Source organism: Scyliorhinus canicula, chromosome 8 (assembly GCF_902713615.1).
Source record: "Scyliorhinus canicula chromosome 8, sScyCan1.1, whole genome shotgun sequence".
Taxonomy (NCBI): Eukaryota; Metazoa; Chordata; class Chondrichthyes; order Carcharhiniformes; family Scyliorhinidae; genus Scyliorhinus; species Scyliorhinus canicula.
In genome coordinates, this window is record NC_052153.1 from 191,047,086 (window position 1) to 191,071,127 (window position 24,042).

The 24,042-nt window shown below is 48.8% G+C and overlaps 1 long non-coding RNA gene across 1 annotated transcript; it reads left to right on the forward strand.

Annotated features, from left to right (window-relative positions):
• The first annotated feature begins 1,530 nt into the window (after positions 1–1,530).
• On the forward strand, positions 1,531–8,747 carry LOC119970037. Its single transcript, XR_005461528.1, has 3 exons — positions 1,531–1,608; positions 7,583–7,633; positions 8,692–8,747. It is a non-coding gene; the product is annotated as an uncharacterized LOC119970037 (long non-coding RNA).
• Positions 8,748–24,042: the final 15,295 nt, after the last annotated feature.

Genomic DNA, 24,042 nt, shown 5'->3' on the forward strand with positions numbered 1-24,042 from the left:
AGGGCAACACAGCCGAGTAAGAGTCACATGGCCTGAGTGACCAATTGGGATTTAGGAAAGGAAAATCATGCTTGCCAAGTCTACTAGAATTCTTTGAAGATGTAACTAGTCGAGTTGACCAGGGTGAACCGGTGGATGTGGTTTATTTAGACGGTCAGAAGGCTTTCGACAAGGTCTTACGTAGAACATTAATATGTAAAGTTAAAGCGCATGGTATTACAGGAAGTGTCTTGAACTGGATTGAAAGCTGATCAGCAGACAAGAAGCAAAAAGTGGGAATAAATTGGTCTTTTTCTGACTGGCAGGCAGTGACTAGCTGGGATCTGTGCTCGGACCCCAGCTGTCCACATTTTATATATTAATGATTTGGACGAGGGAACTAAATGTATTATTTCCAAACTTGCAGATGGTACAAAGTTGGGTGGGAGGGTGAGCTCTGAGGAGATGATTCAGCGGGATTTGGACAGGCTGAGTGAATGGACACACACAGGCAGATGCAGTATAATGTGGATAAATGTGAGGTTATCCACTTCAGTTGCAAAAATAGGAAGGCAGATTATTATTTGAATGGGTGTAAATTGAGAGAGGCGGATACTCAGTGAGACCTTTGTGTCCTCGTGCGTCAGTCGCTGAAAGTAAGCGCACAGGTACAGCAGGCAGTAAAGAGGCAAATGGTATGTTGGGCTTCATAGCGAGAGGACTTGATTATAGGAATAGGGATGTTTTACTGCAATTGTATAGGGCCTTGGTGAGGTCACACCTGGGGTATTGTGTGCAGTTTTGGTGTCCTTCTCTGAGGAAGGATGTTCTTGCTCTCGAGGGAGTGCAGCGAAGGTTTACCAGACTGATTCCAGGGATGGCGGGACTGTCACATGAGGAGAGATTAAGTCGGTTAGGATTCTAATCATTGAAGTTTAGAAGAGTGAGAGGGGATCTCATAGAAACTTATAAAATTCTAACAGGATTAGACAGGGTAGATTCAGAAAGAATGTTCCCGATGGTGGGGGAGTCCAGAATGAGGGGGTCACAGTTTGAGGATAAGGGGTAAACCTTTTAGGACTGAGGTGAGGAGTAATTACTTCACCCAGAGAGTGGAGAATCTATGGAACTCGCTACCACAGAAAGTAGTTGAGGCCAAAACGTAATTTCAAGAAGGAATTAGATATAGCTCTTGGGGCAGGATATTGAACTTGATAATCAGCCATGATCTTCAGCCATGATCAGGGTAGCAAGGTAGCACAGTGGTTAGCACTGTGGCTTCATAGCGCCCGGGTCCCAGGTTCGAATCCCGGTTTGGGTCACTGTCTGTGTGGAGTCTGCACGTTCTCCCCGTGTCTGCGTGATTTCCTCCGGGTGCTCCGGTTTCCTCCCACTGGTCCTGAAAGCCGTGTATGACATCCTCAAACGTTAATTGTAATTTACCTCAATTTTTCCTTGGTTATTCCATCCTGGAATAGGGGTCCTGGAATGCTGTAACTTCACCCATATTTCTCCTTTTATAAACATCCATATTGTCTTCCGTTTTTGTATCTTTGATAGGTCCGCAAGCAGCTGGAAGTGATGTGGTTTACACTGCAGTGAACTTTACAAGGTCACCACAAGAGAGCGGTAATGAGATAAATCCACGTGTGGCTATAAATCTGAAACCAGAGTGTGGCGGTTCAGAGTCGGTGCAGGGACCAACGTTGTTCTCTATTTACATAAATAATTTGGCTAGGGTAACCCAGCGCCCGGCCAACCCTCTTGATGCCCTCAGCCAAGCTCTGGAGCACTACAGCAATGTCCACCTTTGCCCGGGACATGTGCGTCCATGACTGGGCCATCTGTCCTCAGCCATGAACAGCACAGTCTCCCCCAATCCTTGGACTTCCTGACACAATACTCGGAAGACTTGCCCCAGGCCAACCACTGCGGCCGTCACCCTTTCAGTGTTGGCCTGGGTGCCATTCACGGTTGACACCGCCTCCTATGTCTGAATGAGAGTGCACTCGTCCAGATGTCCTTGCAGGGGCTGGAAAGTTGCTGAAACCCCCTCAGTAGAATCTGGCTCTGCTTCTGCACCGGTGACGGGATCATGGGGCGGGATTCTCCCGTTCCCGGCGGGGCGCGGGGTCCCGGCGGGATGGAGTGGTGTGAACCACTCCGGTATCGGGCCGCCGGGAATGGGAGAATTCCACCCCATGATCCCGGCACTGGTGCATTCTCTGGCCTCTATGGGTCGAAGTCCCGCTGGTTCTATGACAGTCCCGCCAGCAAGGGACCTAGTTCAATTTACGCCGGCGGGACTGTCATAGAACCAGTGGGACTTCGACCCATAGAGGCCAGAGAATCGGGGGTGGGGGCGACTGGCACGCCGTGATTCCCGCCCCCGCCGAATCACCGGTGCCGGAGAATTCGGTGGGCCAGCGGGGGCGGGATTCAGCCCCCCCCCCTCCCCCAGCGATTCTCCGACCTGGCGGGAGGGGTCAGAGAATCCCGCCCATGTTTTCCAGATGTGTAACATCTGTCTGGGCGACAGCTGTTCCCTGGGATTGGGCAGCCCTCCAACCATCTTCTCCCTGGCGAGTCCCTGCCTCCATTTGATGTGCTGCAGCACGTGTGCGGTGCTCACCAGAGGGTGAGCCAGGAGCCTGATCACTAACATTACCCACCGAGGTGATAGTGTCTGTGATGGTGAAGGTAGTGCCGAGGATACGGTGTCTTTCCTGGAATCATGCGCCGGGGTGTCTTTAGGCTACGGCTGGGGGCCAGTGACCCTGGACAGCCTAGCCTTGCCTGATGGTGATCCTGTAAGACAAAAGACATGTGGCGAGATCTTGGGAAGGACACGTCTGTGGGTGAGCGGTAACTCACTTGCTGCAAGGGCATCCGCGTTGCACTGGACTCTCACTTGTTTGACGCATGTCGAACTCCATTCCAGATACTGTCCTCTCCCCAGCCAACCCCCCCCCCCAGGTTGCAGGGTTCTTTCCTCAGAAGGAGCATGGACCCGAATATCTGGGATTCCCCGTTCCGTGTTTTGGCGCCCCATTGCGATTATGGGCTGCCTTATCCTCGGGGACACAGAAAGGATATAGTGAGATACTGGGACGTGGGTTTTATGGGGGGCGGCTTGTAGCTGGTGGCATGTGTGTGCAAGGGTCCTGGCCAAAGAGAATGATACATGTGCTGAGGATTCGTGGAGGGTGGGCTGTGAGGGAGATGCAAGCAGGTGGGGTGTTATTGACCTTGAGGGGATTGGGGTCAGATGTGACGAGTGAGGAATGGGAGAGATGCCAAGGGCACAGAGACTGTTAATGAGCCATGCTGCTTGAAGGTACTTGAGAAGATGCCGCATGGCAGACTGGTACAAAAGGTGACGTCACACGGGATCAGAGGTGAGATAATAAGGTGAATACAGAACTGACGAGGTCATAGAAAACAAAAGTAGCAGTAGAGGGTGTTTTCCTGAATGGAAGGTTGTGACTAGTGGTGTTCCACAGGGATCGGTGCTGGGGCCTCTGTTGTTTGTGGTGTACATAAACAATTTGGAGGAAAATGTAGCTGGTCTGATTAGTAAGTTCACGGATTACACCAAGGTTGGTGAAGTGGGAGATAGTGTTGAGGGTTGTCAGAGGATACAGGAGGACAGAGATAGGTTGGAGACATGGGCAGAGAAATGGCAAATGGAGTTTAATCCGGGCAAATGTGAGGTTATGCGTTTTGGTAGGGCTAACAGAGAGGGGAAATATACCGTAAATGGCAAAACCGTTAGGAATATAGAAAGTCAGAGAGATCTGGGCGTGCAGGTCCACAGATCTTTGAAAGTGGCAACATAAGTGGACAAGGTAGTCAAGAAAGCAGACGGAATGCCTGCATTCATTGGACAGGGCATCGAGTATAAAAACTGACAAGTCATACTCCAGTTGTATAGGACCTTGGTAAGGTCGCACTCCAAATATTGCGCACAATTCTGGTCACCACATTACCAGAAGGGTGTGGAGGCTTTGGAGAGGGTGCAGAGGAGGTTTACCAGGATGTTGCCTGGTCTGGAGGGTGTTAGCTATGTGGAGAGGCTGAATAGACTCGGACTGCTTTCATTAGAACGACAGAGGTTCAGAGGGGACCTGATAGAGGTCCAGAAGATTATGAGGGGCATGGATAGAGTGGATGGGCAGGCAGTCTTTCCCAGGGTGGAGGGGCCCATCACCAGGGGGCATAGGTTTAAGGTCCATGGGGCAGAGTTTAGAGGAGATGTGTGAGGCAGGTTTTTTACACAGAGGGTGGTGAGTGCCTGGAACGCTTTGCCAGGGGAGGCTGTGGAAGCAGGTATGTCAACGGCGTTCAAAAGGCATCTCAACAAACACATGGATAGGATGGGTACAGAGAGATATGGCACAAGGAAGTGCTGAGAGTTTTGGCCAAGGGTGGTATCATGACTGGTACAGGCTTGGAGGGCCGAATGGCCTGTTCCTGTGCTGTATTGTTCTTTGTTCTTTAAAGTCATGCATCTTCTCATGGGATTGGGTGCCATCCTATGGTGAGGCTCTCCACCATCATGGCCTTTGCCACCTCATCCCAGGCGTCGTTCAGTATCGCAGCCATGAGTCTCCATCCCACCCTGGCGAAGAGTGTGACCCTCCAGCCAGGAAGCACGCTGATGTTATTTGTGAAGGTATCCCAACTTGCAACACCGATTCTTGGGGCTGTTTAGTTTTGTTTTGTTTTGATGGGAGGAGACAAGTGAAACCCAGAGAGAATAAACAGCCCAGTCATCATGTCACAATTATGAAAGACTATTTATTAAGTAAAGACAAATATGCACAAAAGGGACGACTCCAGCCTCACCCAATTAAGATGTCTTGGTTTTTGAGATGTTGGCGTCGCTGGCTGGGCCTGCAGTTATTGCCCATCCCTGAGGACATTTAAGAGTCAACCTCATTGCTGTGGGTCTGGAGTCACATGTAGGCCAGACCAGGTAAGGACGGCAAATTTCCTTCCCGAAAGGACATTAGTGAACCAGATAAGTTTTTACGACATTTGACAATAGTTTCATAATCAGCATTAGATTTTTAATTCCAGATTTTTTATTGAATTGGTGGGATTCAAACCCGGGGTCCCCAGAGCATTACCCGGGCCTCTGGATTATTAGTCCAGCGACAGTACCACAAATCCAGTGCCTCCCCTTAAAATGTATGAGTTACTAAACGCACACAGTTTATATAGAACGTACCCCTTGCTACACAATATATCTACAGTACCTGAACTCTGTAAGACCTCCCCTGTTCCCCAGCAACATCCAAATGGAATAACCACCTATAGTTACCACACAATACAGGGATGGTACTCAAATGTGTGAACCGCCTTATTCCTGGTCCAGCAAAGATATTTTAAAACTGCTGTTACGAAGGTTTTCTGCACTGCCTCGGCTCCATGACTTAGAAGCCTGTTTGTTGTAAACTTGTCCATGATGGCTGGAAACTGGCCTATCAATTTTTTGAGACTGCTAGATGGTAACTGCCTCCCTCCCCTCAGGAACTGGTCAAGTACACCTTTGTTGTTCATAAAATCATAGAATTTACAGTGCAGAAGGAGGCCATTCAGCCCATCGAGCCTGCACCGGCTCTTGGAAAGAGCACCCTACCCAAGGTCAACAACTCCACCCTATCCCCATAACCCAGTAACCCCACCCAACACTAAAGGCAATTTTGGACACTAAGGGCAATTTATCATGGCCAATCCACCTAACCTGCACATCTTTGGACTGTGGGAGGAAACCGGAGCACCCGGAGGAAACCCACGCACACACGGGGAGGATGTGCAGACTCCACACAGACAGTGACCCAAGCCGGAATCGAACCTGGGACCCTGGAGCTGTGAAGCGATTGTGCTATCCACAATGCTACCATGCTGCCCCTTGTTCTTTGATTGTTCTGTGTAATTGGTTGTCTGCATCTATCAACTTCCTTGACTACACATCAACATGTACATATTTGAGGGATCTTCCCAATCGTCTACAATCTGTTTCTCCTCCATAATCTATTCACGCTTGATTATCTAAACTGCCGTTCTAAACTCGTTGCTGGGACTAACGCAGTGTTATGGGCCAGGGTTTAGAGAACACCAAAGTGTATCATGGAGTTCACCTGACCCAAACTTTAAATAGATTTAGTTATGGGGAGCACAAGGGCCCACTTTACAGGTGTGATGCAACAAAGAACTAAGAGTATTTTAAAACGAAAACAATGTTTATTCTATGAAATCCAGTTAACATTTTTATAAACACACAGTAAACATCTCAGCAACTATCAACTCAACTACTCCCCCCAAAGAATACAGTACTCTATAAGTAACCCTTAATCTTTCCTAACAACATCCATAAGACCCTCTTTAACACAGAGATCAGATTTAAATTCTCTACTGAGAGCAGTTATCACTTTTAAATTAGCAAGTGATCTGCAGATATTCCTTTCATGCAGATAGAAATCAGAATTACACCTGGTTTTGTTGGATGCAGCTCCCAATCTGCAAAATGAAACTAAACATACCCTGTAGCTGCTAGCTCAAAGCGAAAGTAAAACAGACAGACAGCCCAGCTCCACCTACACTCTGACATCACTGCAGCTATTTGATAAACACCCATTTCTTAAAGGTACATCCACTGCAGCTATTTGATAAACACCCATTTCTTAAAGGTACATCCACTACAGCTATTTGATAAACACCCATTTCTAAAAGGTAAGCCCACTGCAGCTATTTGATAAACACACTTAAAGGTGCTCTCACATGACAGCAGACCAGTTGAGGAAATTTGAATACTGTCCATTGCTGTCTTCAGGTAGATTCATGACATTCCTCTCCTCAACACCATCCAGCATACGTTCAATGTTAGCATCCAGGTACCTTGGTTCTGTTCTTTCAGTGGCTGTCACCTTGGCTGGAATGACAGTCAGTGCTGAGTGGAGCCTTTAAAAGCTGCTCCAGCTTGTCAGGCTCCGAACACAAATCCCCACCCCAGTGAATCAGATGCCAGCGTGCATTTACATGACCTGCATTTCTCCTGGCCGGCGCAGTTCCCTCGATTCTCCACCGGCGGCAGCACTTAGTCTCCAGGACGGAGAATCCAGGCCATTGTTTTAAAATCTGCCGGATTGTTTTGAATAGCCAGCAGGAGATTGATGGCGGACCCGGTAGACTCCCGCTCCTTTCGAGAGGGTTAACAAAATCTTATCTACCAGGGCTATGGGGCTAGGTGGATAAGTGGAGCTGAGGCCACAATCAGAGCAGCCATGTTCTTATTGAATGGGGCAGCAGACCAAGGGGCAGAATGGCCTACTCCTGCTCCTAATTCTTGTGTCCTTATCTGTCCTAATATCTCTTTTCTTGGCTCAGAAATTGTGTTTGTTTCTCTCTCCTGTGAAGTACCTTGAGATATTGCACAATGGTATAGGCTCTGGGTAAATGCGTTGTTGGGCTAATTGCTTTGCGATTCAATTGTAGAAAGGTTTTTCAGGTAAGGATGAAAAGGGGGAAGTAACTGACCATATTCTGCCCAAATAACTGATGCCTGCTCACACGTCTTCTGATCTTATATCCTTTCCAGGGCCGCAGGAGTCTCTGTACAGCAACGTTAATATTCGAAAGGAAGAGACAGGTAAGGAATAGCAACGGAAAGATGGCAGCTAACTCAGATTCCTACTGTAACTAACTACGGGGCAACTAACTACCTAACTGTGAGTGACACGGTGACATAGTAGTTATCAGTCCTGCATCACAGCGCCAGGGACCCGGGATCGACTCCAACCGCGGGACACTGTCTGTGCGGAGTCTGCACGTTCTCCCCGTGTCTGTGTGGGTTTCCTCCGGGTGCTCCGGTTTCCTCCCACAGTCCAAAGATGTGCAGGTGAGGTGGATTGCCCATGCTAAATTGCGCCTTAGTGTCCAAAAAGGTCAGGTGGGGTTACGGGTAGAGGGAGGAGTGTGGGTGCTCTTTTGGAGGATTGGTGCAGAATCGATGGGGCTGAATGGCCTCTTCCTGTCCTGTACTCTTCCTGGTTCTCTAATGGGCAAGATAGAGTGTGTGTCTTTTTAAATACTGACTGTTAAAAGGGCAGATTATTATTGAATTCAAATTTCACCGTCTGCAGTGGCAAGATTTGAACCTGGGACCCCAGAGTATTATTCTAGGTCTCTGGTTTACTAGCCCAGTGACAATACCACTAAGCCACCGCCTCCCCATCTGAACTAAACAGAGAAAATGCTGGAAAAAATCTCTGCCGGTCTGGCAGCAAAATTAAAAACTAGCTGTCTCGCCTGTCTCTGAATGGGAGAAGAGATTGAAGAAGAATGTTGACAAAGGGAGAGATTCAACAGCTCCTTCTTAGTGCGTTCCTGTCCTATCAGTCCCAGCTTCCCACTTTCCACACTTTGTCCAGCAATAACTTAGAGCCAACAACAAACAATTATCCAACAACTTGAATTGTGGTTTCCGTCAGCATTATATCAATTTAAGAACAGTTTGATGGCAATGGTTGGGCGACAGCGATCCTAACTTATAGTTACAGTCAAGGCCACAGACAAGACATTCCAACTTGACACATTTAAGAATTGATATGATTCTGAAAGATTTCCTCTTTGTTGCTCTGCAATCAAGCTGCAGAATCTCAAACAACCCGGTGCAAAAATTCCCTGACACTGAATTTTCTTTTTCAGCTGTAATCTACGCGACTGTCGCCAAATCTACCTAACGCCGCCGGCCAAGATGTGAGGGAAGTGTGACTCTCTCCATCTGACAACAAGAGAAACAGAGGAACATATGAATTAGGAACTGGAGTAGGCCGTTCCCCCCCCTGTCGGGCCTCCACCCACGTTTGTTCAGGACAATGCTCCCTGTGTTGATAAGGGTTTTGGCCGAGTTAGGGAGTGAATATTGAACTGGGGCTCTGACACGCGGTGCCATGTGTCCCGAAATGCAAGTTTCAGAGGTTCCCCACCTTGGTAACTGATGAGCCATCAATTGCACGAGAGACGAGTTGCTATACAAAAGTTAGGCTTTAATAAGCTAGAACTTAGCCCTGCGGTTGACTACAATAAAATGGACGACCGCCGGGCGTTCCGACTATTTATACCTCAGTATGGAGGCGTGGTTAACTCAGCCCCTCGACCAATCGGAGAGCTGTCACATGACTGGTCTCAACCAATCGGTCGAGAGGCACATGACCGACCAGGGCCAATGGTAAGCCGGTGTTCTGCACCAATGGCAGACAGCTATGCAAATCATATCACCACAGTAACCTCACCATGGCAACCTCCATGGGGGCTGGTTTAGCTCACTGGGTTAAATCACTGACTTTTAAAGCAAACCAAGCAGGCCAGCAGCACGGTTCAATTCCCGTACCAGCCTCCCCGGACAGGCGCCGGAATGTGGCGACTAGGGGCTTTTCACAGTAACTTCATTGAAGCCTACTCGTGACAATAAGCGATTTTCATTTCATTTCCACAGAAGAGAGAAGCCAGATTCTTCAAAAGAATCTTTTCGATAGCGCCTTTCACGATCTCAAGTGCTTCACGGTTTAAGTACTGTTGAAGTTAAGGACAGCACGGTAGCGCAGTGGTTAGCACTGTGGCTTCACAGCGCCAGGGTCCCAGGTTCGATTCCCGGCTTGGGTCACTGTCTGTGTGGAGTCTGCACGTTCTCCCCGTGTCTGCGTAGGTTTCCTCCGGGTGCTCCGGTTTCCTCCCACAGGTTCCGAAAGACGTGCTGTTAGGTAATTTGGACATTCTGAATTCTCCCTCAGTGCACCCGAACAGGCGCCGGAGTGTGGCGACTAGGGGCTTTTCACAGTAACTTCATTGCAGTGTTAATGTAGGCCTACTTGTGACAATAAAGATTATTTTTAAAAAGTAATAGTTGTAATATTGAAAACTCAATAGACTTTTAAAAATATTCTTTTGGTGATGTGGGCTTCGGTGAACTGGCTAGGCCCAGCATTTGTTGCCCATCCCAAATGGGCCACACAGTAACACAGTGGTTGGCACAATTTCTTCACAGCTCCAGGGTCCCAGATTCATTTCCCGGCTTGGGTCACTTTCTATGCGGGTGCACCTTCTCCCCGTGTGTTCGTGGGTTTCCTCCGGGTGCTCCGATTTCCTCCCACAGTCCAAAGATGTGCAAGTTAGGTGGATTGGCCGTGTTAAATTGCCCTTACAGTCCAAAAGTTGCCCTCAATGTTGGGTGCGGTTACTGGGGTAGGGTGGAGGTGTGGGCTTGGGTAGGGTGCTCTTTCCAAGCGCCGGTGCAGACTCGATGGACTGAATGGCCTCCTTCTGCACTGTAAATTCTATGATTCTAATTGCCCTCGAGAAGGCGATGGTGAGCTGCCTTCTTGAACGAGAGCAGTCCATGAGGTGTAGGTACACGCACTGTGCTGTTAGGGGAGGGAGTTCCAGGATGTTGCCCCAGCGACAGTGAAGGAACGGCGATATATTTCCAAGATCATCCACAGGAACCTGAAATCATAAAGTGCAGCGAAACATCAGATCATACAAAAGACACTGAGACTAAAAGGTTTGAAAATGAATCAAACAATGCCAAGAAGAACGGGACATTGTTCAGACAAAAAAAAGAAGTCATGCCGATGAATTTATTGAGTTCATTTTTGCTCAAAGACCAAACAGCAATCCGGTATTTAAGGCAAATGACATACAAAATCGATACCACAAGCACAGAAAAAAGACCAGGTCAGACACCAAAGGTTGTTCAACCAGTCAAACACCTGACGATGACTTCTTGGTACTTCAACACACCACAAGTGAGAAGACTTCCGGTCGGCGAGCAGAGCGGTCGCACGGAGAGGGGCACCCGCAGGGTAACAAAGTCGGGGCCTTTCTCTCCACAGGGGCAAAGAGCAGGGAAGGGGGAACCCCCCCCACACCCACCCCACACCAACCCCCCCACCAACCCTCCCCAACCCCCCTACCAACCCCCCACCCCCCCACCCCACCCCACCCCCCACCCCACCCCACTCCCCAACCCCCAACAAACCTGTCGGCGGAGCATCCTCGGCGGCGGCGGCAAGTCCAGCTCCCCCCCCCCCCCCCCCCAACGCAGGCCAGGAGCGGTGCGGCAGCGGCCAGGACTGAAGCGGGGCACAGCCGGCGGCAGCGACCAGCGACCTAACCACCCCCACCGGGAGGGCGCGGGGTGTGAAGTGCAGCAGCCCGAACGGAGCAGCGGGGACCGAGCGGCGGGGACCGACCCAACCCCCCCCCCCCCCCCCCCCCCCCCCCCCCACCCAACTGGCAGCGACCACCACGAGGCAAGGACAAAGAGACTCTGGACAAAAGTCTCTCTCTCTCTCTCTCTATCCTGGGTGAGTGAGGGGAAAGGAAGAAGAAAAAAAGGACTTTTATAAAAACAAAACCCAAAAGAAAACTGTTAAAGAGAATGTAGAAGTGGATTTAATTTGGAACTTCGCTGATAGGGTTAATATAACAGTTCTGAAAAGCTCTGTGAAAGAGATGTCAACAGGTCAAGGGATGAAATAAAGGGAGTGTGTTCTGACCGGCATCTGTGAAAGCAGAGATGTCAGAAGGTTATGGGATGGAATAAAGGGAGTGTGGCTTTGGTACTATTTAATGTTCTGACCCGCATCTGTGAAAGCAGAGAGGTCAAAAAGTCAAAGAATGGAATGAATGGGAAGCTTACTTTATTGCAGAGATAACGCACTTAAGCTCGTTTGACCAGTTGAAACAAATAAACATTGAGATGTAAGAGGAATGGGCTTTGGAATGAGATAAGCCAGATGGCCATGGGATACAAAAACCTTTGTATTAATATTAATAGTGACTTGTGCTAATGATTATGTCAAAAATAACCTCCCGACCTCGAAGAATAATTCCATATATGTACATGTTCTGGATCCTTGCCAAATCATAGGTGTATCTAGGAATTTAAGGGGACCACCCCTAAGCTGTAAAATGTATAAAAATACAGTCCTTATTCTGGGATTTTGGCACTTCTCGAAGGTAGTTACCCGACTGCTTAGAGATTTGTCCCGGCCGTAAATAAACGAATATTCGTTACTGACGTGTTCGAGTGTTTTACTTCTGGACTGACGATCAGATACGTGAAAGCGCAATTCACATTTGGTGGCCCGTACGGGGATCTCCAGAGGGGTCTGCGCAACTAGCCGGCGTAATCGACTGAGCTCGTTCAAAGTAGAGGACGAATTTGGCCCCCAACGTGAGTAAAAATTTCTTTTCCACCTTGGTATTCGCCTACTACCAGTTTGATCGTTGCTCAGCCTTGCCGTTGGTTTGTCGAGAAGCCTCTGCGAGATCCAGGTCAGTCCAGCGAACCCGTTTTAAAGAGGGTAAGTGAGTGAACCCTGTGGTTATCGTCTCTAGGGGCAGCCTGGGACTGCCGCCGTGATTCCAGGCAGCGTTCGCTGGAGTTACGGGCGGGGTTGCCAGGACTGCTAGGGGCAGCCTGAGGAGCCGCCGTGATTCCAGGCAGCGTTCGCTGGAGTTACGGGCGGGGTTCTCAGGATTGCTAGGGGACGGTTAACGGGCTGTGGGCTCCGGACGGGACTGCCGCCGTGATTCCAGGCAGCGTTCTCTGGAAGTTACGGGCGGGGTTCTCGGAGCCTATCCCCCGGTATAACCCATACCTTCACCGAAGAATTTTACCTACTTACCCCTTAATAGCATTGGTGTCCTGGGTCCTGTGTTATTAAGGAAGTGAAGTAAGCTAATAACCACTTAAAATCTGGTCTTCTTGAGTTGTATTAGCTGTTTAAACTCGGCTGCTTTCCTTGTCTTTCTCCAGCAGGCTGCGTCTCTCTCTCTCTCTCTCTCTCTCTCTCTCTCTCTCTCCTGTTGCTGTTGCAGAGTGCTGCTGCTTCTGCTCCCTGGGTTTATATTCTCTTTCGAAGAGTTATTAAGTTTTAACGACTGTATTGTATATGGGCTTGTTTCACTTTGATAGTTTAAAAGTATCTTTGATGTAAACATCTTACTACAACTCGTTATTCATTTTGGGCATATCGTCTCCTCTCAGATCTGATTTTAAAAAATGCTTTCGTTTCAATAGTTAACTTTTATTTCTGTGATTTCAAATCGTTTAATTTTCCAATTGTCCCCAGTTCATAACTTTGCCTTTGATTTTGACTTAAATGATGTTTCTCGTAGCCAGGTCATCTCCAATTTTCTTTTAATTAACTTGATGTTCGTAGAATTTTACCCCTGAAATTGACACTAAATTCGACTGAGCATCTTCCATTCTTTCCAGCTGTTTACTAAGAGAGTTTATTTCAATTAAGGTGTGAAACTTTGCTCTTAGCTGTATGCTAAAATTTAACTTGGTTGTGACTTGAAAGACTTGCCTGTTTTAAACATTCGTCACTTAATGCAATTGAAACTCTCATCCATGCTTTTCAGATGCTTCCTGAGATAGTTACATTCCATGAAGGTGGGAGCCATTGTTTTAGCTTACCACATGAAGCCTGTGTGTCTGCTGAGACCTGCTTGTGAGCAAGAATCTGCATTTTATAACCCTGCTCTTTGCAGCTGCTATTAACCTTTTGTGGGATCTTTCCCTGTACCCTCTTAAACCAGATATTGCCAGACTTTCATGTTTCAAATGACACATTTTTCTGTATTATCAAGAACCCACCGCAAAGAAATTAATTGCCTTGTGGAGGGAATACTGTTAGTCAGTGAAAGATGCATCTATACTGGCTAGCTGGCAGGAAAATGCCTCAAAATTGGGTATTGGCCTCACTGAAGGGGGAATTGTTAAAACAGTAGAGGTCTTAAAGAGGGAATGTCAAGAATATAAAGAATGTAAGAATGCTATTCCTACCCCGGCGCCGGTCAGCAATGCGAAGCAAGGTTGGGAGGAGGGGGACGATGGGGATGAGGAACCTCTGTTCAATTGCGGGGGACGTCAGAAGCCCCCACAGCCTCCACAGCCCCCACAGCCCCCAAAGCCCCCACAGCCCCCAAAGCCTCCACAGCCCCCACAGCCTCCACAGCCTCCATGGCCACCTCCACCACCGCCCCTGGAATGTGATCAGTATTATGAGTAACTCAGTATGTTCAGAACTACATTGGTCTCAGAATAAACAGATAAAGAATTTGTGCTGGGCAGTTTCGAAACTGCTGCGTTGAAATTGACACTGCATGGCTCCGCAGGGTCCTAGTGCCCGCTGATCACAAACAGTCACTAGCAGAACCGCCTCAAGGAGGCACTCCTCCAGGTCCCTGCCCTTGGTCGACCCTTATATGATCGCCCTTTTCAGCTCTATTGCACAGTCCTTGCCGACTGCGACACAGCTGTCCTGACCCAACGCCACGGCGACCGCTGTCGCCCGGTTGCATACTACTCCTCTAAACTCGATCCGGTAGCCCTTGGCTATCCTATCTGTACCCAAATTCTTGCAGCTATCTACCACAGCCTGCAATCGGCTGCTAATATTACCCTCCAACAAGATATCACTGTCTATAGTTCCCATTCTGTTACGGCCCTTTTGGGACAGCTACAGACTCAGCATCTCACGATGGCTCATCAGAATAGATATGAGATTGCTCTCCTTAATAACCCGAAGGTCCGGTTTGCCCACTGCACCACTATCAACCCTGCTAACTTTTTGACGCATCCTCCCACAGACATGCTCGACCCAACTCATGACTGTCTGCAACTGTTGCAGGAAGTCTCCTCGGTTCGAGACGACCTCTCCGATATACCCCTCCCAAGTGCAGATTGTTCCTTTTTCACCGATGGAAGTTCTTCCGTCGGCGAAAGGGGGGATAGACAATCTGGCTATGCAATCATCGATCAAGACGGTGATGGAAAAACAGAGGATTTCTAACCTCCGCTGGTACACCCATCTCACACCAGCAGTTACTAACACAGTTATTGCAGGCCCTTATGCTCCCAGACAAGATAGCGGTGATAAAATGCGCAGCGCATACAAAAGGCACGGGACTGGTGGAAACGGGCAACAGGAGAGCGGACGAGAAGGCAAAAGAAATTTCTAAATCTGGCAAACTAATGGTGCCTAGAATGATGAGGCAGACTAAAACCCCCCCCGGAAAAGTCTCCCTCTGAAAAACCTATGCCAACCATTGCTGACATAATCCAAATGCAGGAGGACGCTCCTGCAACTGCTGTAAATATGTGGAAAAACTTAGGATGTATATATGATATCGAAAATAAGCTGTGGGTCACCCCGGTAGGACAAACATGTATGACCGATGCATTAGCAGCCTGGGTGACCGAATGTGTACACTTTGCAACTCACTGTGGAGCTCGTGCCACAGGGGACATATTGTTAAAAAGCTGGTGGCACCCACGACTGCAAGAAATGGCCCAACAAATTAGCAGTCGGTGCCTAATCTGTCAACAGCACAACCCCGGTAAGGCCGTCCCCTGTGATCCTGGCACAACCCCCTTACCTGAGGATCCATTTGAGACCCTACAAATGGATTACATTGAGTTGGAAAGATGTCAATGCTATAAATATGTGTTAGTCATTGTGGACACTTTTAGCAAATGGATCGAGGCCTACCCGACTACGGATAACAAGGCCTCGACAGTAGTTAAGGTGTTAATGCGAGAAATTGTTCCGCGATTTGGAATTCCAGCCCGGCTGAGCTCTGACAATGGTCCCCACTTCATAGGTCAAATCAATAAGGAATTCTGTGCTCTGCTTGGAATAAAGCAACAGTTTCATTGTGCCTACAGACCACAAGCCGCTGGAGTGGTGGAAAGGGCTAATCAGACTCTAAAGACTAAACTCGCTAAACTACAAGCAGACACTGGGGCCACTTGGCTCAAACTCCTGCCTTTAGCACTCTTCCAGCTACGTGCCACCCCCGCAGGAAAAACTCGCCTAAGCCCAGCGGAAATACTATATGGCAGACCCTTTCGAACGCCTTGGGACAGCAGTGTTCCACGGAATGTTCAATTCCATTACATGACTACCGAGATGGCTAATTATATATTAACACTAACTAGAATTTTGAAAGGATTACACTCCCGAGTTCGTGCCACCCAGGAAGAAGTCCCCTCCATTACTCATGACGTCTCCATCAACCCTGGGGATTATGTCCTAATTCGAAATTGGACACGTAAAGGTTTGGAACCTCGATGGGAGGGTCCCCTACAGGTTCTTCTCACTACCCCCACTGCAGTAAAAGTGGAGGGCCGGAACGCATGGGTACATATGCACCATTGTAAGTTAATTAAGTATCCATGATGTTCTAAACTTTTCCTTTAAGTCCTAGGAACACGAGTACCAGGATGAGGCCCCTCTTCGCCGTCACAATACTCGCCACCCTGCTCTCTCTCGCTGCATCCGAAAGAAGGAGATGCCTGTACGGAAGCCGACACCCACCCATGTGCCGGGAAGGAACCCCACGATGTGGAACAACGACAGATCTCCGATGGATCACCACCGCTATCAGAAACTGCCCGACCCCCGTTCCTCCCGACGACCAGAAGCGCCGATTCCTGATTACGTACATGGTTCTAATGTACGATCGCCGCACATGCCGGTGGAACCACCGGTGCATTGATAAGGACAGGGTACAAATTTTACCATCAAGGACTACTCACCCCTACTCGCCTTCCAGAAGGAAGCGGGCAACGCACCATGTAACGGCGAATTCATTTCTGTTTATGTCCTATGTCTATGCTAAGAAAGTGGGTGTCTCCTCTTGCTGGGTATGTACACAGGTCCCGACCCATGCCCATGGAGGCGTTCCCTTGATATCTGTTCCTTTCTCGATCGAACAGACGGCTGCATGGGTTATATTCCAGACAGTTCAGAGAATATCACGCGTCTGGTAACCCATATCAGAGATGGAGTACAGCGCTTGCGACTCGCCGGTCAGGCTGACTGGTGGAGCTGGATGTGGTCCAATTCTTGGGCCACTTACCTATTCCATGGGCTCATTATCTTCGTTACCATCTGTTTGTTGCTCTGTATCATAGCTACTGGTGTGAAATGCCTATGCAACCGTTTGGGTGCCACTGCATTACCACAGATGCTTCAGAGATCCGCCCTAGACGAAAAAGAAAAACTGGTTCCACATACCCCTGACCTATATGAGGAAGTGGCATCCTGCCGGAGCCTAGTAGAGGAGGAGTACCTCCGCCTCGCTCTCATTTCCATCTAAAGTATCCTGAGTGTTATGTGATCAAGGAATGATCAAAGGGGGGAATGTAGAAGTGGATTTCATTTGGAACTTCGCTGATAGGGTTAATATAACAGTTCTGAAAAGCTCTGTGAAAGAGATGTCAACAGGTCAAGGGATGAAATAAAGGGAGTGTGTTCTGACCGGCATCTGTGAAAGCAGAGATGTCAGAAGGTTATGGGATGGAATAAAGGGAGTGTGGCTTTGGTACTATTTAATGTTCTGACCCGCATCTGTGAAAGCAGAGAGGTCAAAAAGTCAAAGAATGGAATGAATGGGAAGCTTACTTTATTGCAGAGATAACGCACTTAAGCTCGTTTGACCAGTTGAAACAAATAAACATTGAGATGTAAGAGGAATGGGCTTTGGAATGAGATAAGCCAGATGGCCATGGGATACAAAAACCTTTGTATTAATATTAATAGTGACTTGTGCTAATGATTATGTCAAAAATAACCTCCCGACCTCGAAGAATAATTCCATATATGTACATGTTCTGGATCCTTGCCAAATCATAGGTGTATCTAGGAATTTAAGGGGACCACCCCTAAGCTGTAAAATGTATAAAAATACAGTCCTTATTCTGGGATTTTGGCACTTCTCGAAGGTAGTTACCCGACTGCTTAGAGATTTGTCCCGGCCGTAAATAAACGAATATTCGTTACTGACGTGTTCGAGTGTTTTACTTCTGGACTGACGATCAGATACGTGAAAGCGCAATTCACAAGAGGAGAGGGGAGGGGTAAATATATTATTTTCTCTCTTTTTACACTCTCTCCCATCCAAAGTAAGCCCACCTGAGAGGAGTTGCATAAAAGGGGGGGGGGGGGGGGGGAATAATAAATAAACAAATAAAATAAAGTGGGAAAGGAAAGAAGGGCAGAGAGGGGGGAAAAAAAGGGAAGAGACAACAAAAATAAATTTAAAAAATAAAAATAGGGTGCGGAAAAGGGGGGAAAAGAAAAACAAGGGGAGAAGAAAAGATGAAAGGGAAGAGGGAGGGAAAAATGCCAGAAGGGAGCCAAGGGAGAGGGGGCACCAGAAGTAGACGGGACAAGGGGCAAGCCAGCTCAGGCGAGCGAATCAGCGCACGAAGCGGCAGGACGGATGTATCGCTGCATCAAAAAGAGCCCAACAGACAGGTACCCTCTCCCCCGGGGCTAGAGGGGGGGCTGGGATTGGAAGGCAGCCTTTATCGAGGTGGTGAGGGAGCAGCTGCAGGCAATCAAGGCAGAGGGGAAAGCAGACGCAGAGGCCGCAGTACAGGCAACAGTGGCCAGGGCCATGTCAGGGGTACAGCAGGCTCTGACCAGATTGGAGGAGAAATTGGATGCCCAAGGGGAGAAACTGGAAGCACAGGAGGCGACTATTAAGGAGCTGGAGAAAGCAGCAACCGACATGAGCGACCGGGTCACGGCCCTGGAGAGGGAAGTGGCGAGACTGGGCGCAACACGGGAGCCTGAAGGGCAGGGTAGACGACCAGGAAAACCACTCGAGAAGGCAAAATGTCAAGATAGTGGGCCTGCCAGAGGGGATCGAGGGTAGAAACCCCACAGCATACGTGGCTGCGATGCTGGGCAACTTAGTGGGGAGGAAAGCTTTCTTCACCCCACCGGATTGGGACAGAGCACATCGGGCGCTGCGCCCGAAGCCCAAGGCAGGGGAACAACCGAGAGCAGCCATAGCCAAACTGCACCGGTACCAGGACAGGGAGACAATCCTGCGCTGGGCCAGGGAAAATAGAGCCTGCAAATGGGGAGGGCACGCCATCCGAATCTATGAGGATCTTGGGGCAGATATATCTAAGAGACGGGCTGAGTTCAACAAGGCGAAAGCAGCTCTCTACAGGAGCAGAGTGCGTTTTGGTATGCTGTACCCAGCAAAACTTTGGGTCACATACCAAAACAGGGAATATTTCTTTACAGCCCCCGCTGAGGCGAATAGGTTCGTCGAGGAGCACGGGCTGGAAAACAACCGGGGGGGGTAGGGACGAGGGGCCCCTGGCAAGGGGAAACGGCACGCCGACGGGGGGGGGGGGGAGGGGCAAGGCAATGCCAGCCCCCCCACCCCGGCAGGAACACCCAGAACAAAAAACAAACCACCGCCCAAGGGACCGCTCTAGGTGGGAGGCCAGGCCCCAGCACGAGGGAACGAGTGTATTGGAGAAGGGAGAGCAGGCGAGAGGGGTGCAGGGTAGGATGGGGGAAGAGCGGGCAGAAAACCGTAGAGGCCAGGCAGGGGAGAAGCGAGACAACAAGCGAGAAGCGCTGATTGGGCAGCACGGTAGCATGGGGGCAGCACGGTAGCATGGTGGTTAGCATAAATGCTTCACAGCTCCAGGGTCCCAGGTTCGATTCCCGGCTGGGTCACTGTCTGTGCGGAGTCTGCACGTCCTCCCCGTGTGTGCGTGGGTTTCCTCCGGGTGCTCCGGTTTCCTCCCACAGTCCAAAGATGTGCGGGTTAGGTGGATTGGCCATGCTAAATTGCCCGTAGTGTCCTAAAAAGTAAGGTTAAGGGGGGGGGGTTGTTGGGTTACGGGTATAGGGTGGATACGTGGGTTTGAGTAGGGTGATCATTGCTCGGCACAACATCGAGGGCCGAAGGGCCTGTTCTGTGCTGTACTGTTCTATGTTCTATGTTCTAAGGCAGGCCAGCAGCACGGTTCAATTCCCGTACCAGCCTCCCCGAACAGGCGCCGGAATGTGGCGACTAGGGGCTTTTCACAGTAACTTCATTAGTTACCAAGTTAAATAAGTGATTTTAATTTTTCATTTCAAACCTGCGCCTGTCTAAACTAACACCTTCTGCACTTCCGGGGTCCGTATCCTTCTATTCCCATCCTATTCATGTATTTGTCAAGATGCCCCTTGAATGTCACGATCGTCCCTGTTTCCACCACCTCCTCCGGCAGCGAGTTCCAGGCACCCACTACCCTCTGTGTAAAATACCTGCCTCGGACATCTCCTCTAAACCTTGCCCCTCACACCTTAAACCTAGTAATTGACCCCTCTACCCTGGGGAAAAGTCTCTGACTATCCACTCGGTTCAGGCCACTCAATTTTGTAAAGCTCGAGCAAGTTGCCCCTCAACCTCCGTTGTTCCAGTGAAAACAATCTGAGTTTATCCAATCCCTCCTCACAACTAATGCTCTCCAGACCAGGTAACATCCTGATATACCTCTTCTGTAGCACGGTAGCATAGTGGTTAGCACAATTGCCACACAGCTCCAGGGTCCCGGCTTGGGTCACTGTCTGTGTGGAGTCTGCACATTCTCCCCGTGTCTGCGTGGGTTTCCTCCGGGTGCGTCAGTTTCCTCCCACAGTCCAAAGATGTGCAGGTTAGGTGGATTGGCCATGATAAATTGCCCTTAGTGTTCAGAATTGCCCTTAGTGTTGGGTGGGGTAACTGGGTTATGGGGTGGAGGTGTGGGTTTGGGTAAGGTGCTCTTTCCAAGAGCCGGTGCAGACTCGATGGGCCGAATGGCCTCCTTCTGCACTGTAAATTCTATGATTCTATGTATCCTCTCCAAAGCCTCCACATCTTCCTGGTAGTGTGGGACCGGAATTGTTTGCATTATCCCAATTGTGGCCTAACTAATAATCTGTACAGCTGCAACATGACTTGCCAATTTTTATACTCAATGCCCCGGCTGATGAAGGCAATCATGCCATATGCCTTCTTGACCACCTTATCCATCTGCTTTGCCACTTTCAGCACCTGTGGACCTGTACACCCAGATCCCTCTGCCTGTCAATGCTCCAAAGGGTTTGGCCATTTGTTGTATAATTCCCACCTGTATTAGACCTTCCAAAATGCATTATCTCACATTTGTCCGGATTAAACTCCATCTGCCATCTCTCCGCCCAAGTCTCCAACTGATCTATATCCTGCTGTATCCTCTGACAGTTCTTATCTCTATCGGCAACTGCAACAACCTTTCTCTTGTCCATAACTTACTAATCAGACCAACTATATTTTCCTCCAAATCATTTATACATACTACGAACAACAAAGATCCCAGCACTGATCTTTGCCGATCCATAGTGGCCGCGTGGCCTAATGGATACAGCGTCTAACTTCGGTGAATCGAGAAATGGCATCAGAAGATTGCAGGGTCGACTCCAGTCGCAGGCGTTTCATACAGAAATCTAGTGGAACTTCCTGAATGGTTTACAGCTTGCGGGAGTGTGGGCCTAGATAGAGTTCAATTTCAGAGGAGCTGAATGACCTCCTTGTACACTGTCGGGATTCTGCGAGTGAAAAATTGATTTTTACTGTGGCACAGTGGTTAGCACTGCTGCCTCACACCACCAGGGTCCCAGGATCAATTCCAGCCTTGGGTCATTGTATTTGTGGAGTTTGCACTTTCTCTCCGTGTCTGTGTGGGCTTCTTCTGGGTGCTCCAGTTTCCTCCCACAGTCCAAATATGTGCGGGTTAGGTGGATTGGCCATGCTAAATTGCCCTTTAGTGTCGAGGGATGTGCAGGTTACAGTACGGTGTCATGAAGATAAGGCAGGGTGGGCATGGGCAGAGTGCCCATTCGAAGGGTTGGGTACAGACTCAATAAGCCAAATTGCATTGTAGGGATTCAATAATCACCACTAGTTATAGCCCTCCATTCAGAAAAGCACCCTTCCACTGCTGCCCTCTTGTCTTCTATGGCCTAGCCAGTTCTGTATCCATCTTGCCAGCTCACCTCTGATCCGGTGTGACTTCACTTTCTGTACCAGTCTGCCATGAGGGGCCTTGACAAAGGCCTTACTGAAGTCCATGTAGCCAACATCCACTGCCCTACCCTCATCAATCATCTTCGTCACTTCCACTTTCTCACCCCAACCCAAAAAGATGTGCAGGGTGGGTGAATTGGCCACACTAAATTACCCCTTATTTGGAGAAAAGAATTGAGTACTCTAAATTTTAAAAAAAAACTTTAGTCACTTCCTCGAAAAACTCGGTCAAGTTAGTGAGACACAACCTCCCTATCACAAACCCATGCTGCCTCTCGCTAATATGTCGACTTGCTTCCAAATGGGAGGAAATCCTCAGCGGGATTCTCCGTTTTGCTGGGATTCTCCGTTTTGCCGGCGTCCAGGGGTTTCCCCGACAGCGTAGGGCTGCCCCACAATGGGAAACCCCATTGACCGGCCAGCGTAACGGAGAATCCTGCCGGCGGGTCGGTGCAGAAAGGTGGCGCGGCGGGGCGGAGAATCCCGCCCACAGCTCTTAAGAATCTTTTCCAATAATTTCCCTACCACTGATGAAAGGCTCACCAGCCTGGATTTCCTGGATTCCTCCTTTCCAGGTTTTAACACTGGGATTGATGCAGTAATGCGCCTGATGTTTTACTGGTGATTCAGTGATGGATGTGAAAAAACTTAGCAAATGCCCCAAAAGTTTTAAATTACCATTTATTCGACCATTTTATGTACAATATAATTAAACTATCTGAATAATATATAGTGATTCCACAGTGACGTGTTGGACTGTGAAGAGAGACTCCGCTTTATGCATTGTTTGCTGCAAGGCCGTTTAATGACACCTTAAAACAGTGATTATTTCTTCCAATCTAGACTTTCACAAAAGATAAATAAGTAATGTTAAAGATGTATAAGTAATTAACCTTAGTCCACAAAGGGCTATCGGTATTGCTCTTTCCAATAGACACTTCTTGTGTAGGGTGGGCGTGTGGGTACATCTCTATGAATGAACACAGCCAGAATAGGGATTGAACCCACACTTTGGTCAATATCCTGTATTACCGACAGCCAACGGAACTAACTGTTCCCCAAACAGATCAATAAATAAATACTAATTAAGCTTCTTTCAGCTGAATCGCCAAATACAGATGCAACCTATTGGAAATATATTCTTCATTCCAATAGTCGCAAAGGGAGACAGATTCTATCAGTGCATTGTTATTACATAATCCATCCATTATTTTGCGACAATGATGGGGGGGGTGGCAAGATGGGTGGCTACACAGAGAGCAGAGGTATATGGACCAGCCACGGTCTGACTGGATGACAGGACAGGCTCAAGGAGCTGAATGGCCTAACTCCTGTTCCTCTAATGCACGTCCCTGGTGTGACGGGCATTCGATATCACTTCATCCAGGGGGAGCTGGAGGACAGAATGCTTCACCAGCAATGTGGGGCTTGTGTTGAGACCAGATGAGCCTGAGTGGGTATGAACCTGGCAACAGCCGGGAACGCAGGAACAGAAGGAACGCCATTCAGCCCCTCGCGCATTCAATCATAACATGGCTGATCTCCTTTGCCCCAGACCCCTTGATCCCCTTACCCACCATAAACAAACACTGTCTTGGTAGTACAATTGTGTGCACCCGATTTCTGGCTATGATCCTCCCTGGGAGATAGTCAGATTCAGTTAGAGACCGCGCCCATGTTACTTCTGGTTATTTCTAGAACCTGGAGCCAAGTCGAGACTCTGTGGTAAATTCCGCTAAACCCATCGTGGTTCTCCTAGATAGACCTTGGCACTGGAGCAGGGTTTTATCCCACTTTTCTCAGTTAACTAAAAAAAAGACTAGACCTAGCGGATTGTCTGGTTCCAGCGATCCAGCAGCTTACTATTTCTCTATACTGAAAATCTCCGAAGGTTGGATAGTGGTGTAGTGGTTATGTTCCCGCACTAATAATCCAGAGATCGACGTTCAAAGGCAAGTATCTGAATCCAGTTCAATCGAGAAATTAAAAGTTATCAGTGAAAGTGACTGCAAAGATGCCACATTGTAGTAAAAACCCAACTGGTTCTCGAATTTGCTTCACAAACGGGGATCAGCTTCCCAGGCTGCAATCCCATACCAACGTGGGTCATTCAAATGGTTCAGTCAGACACTC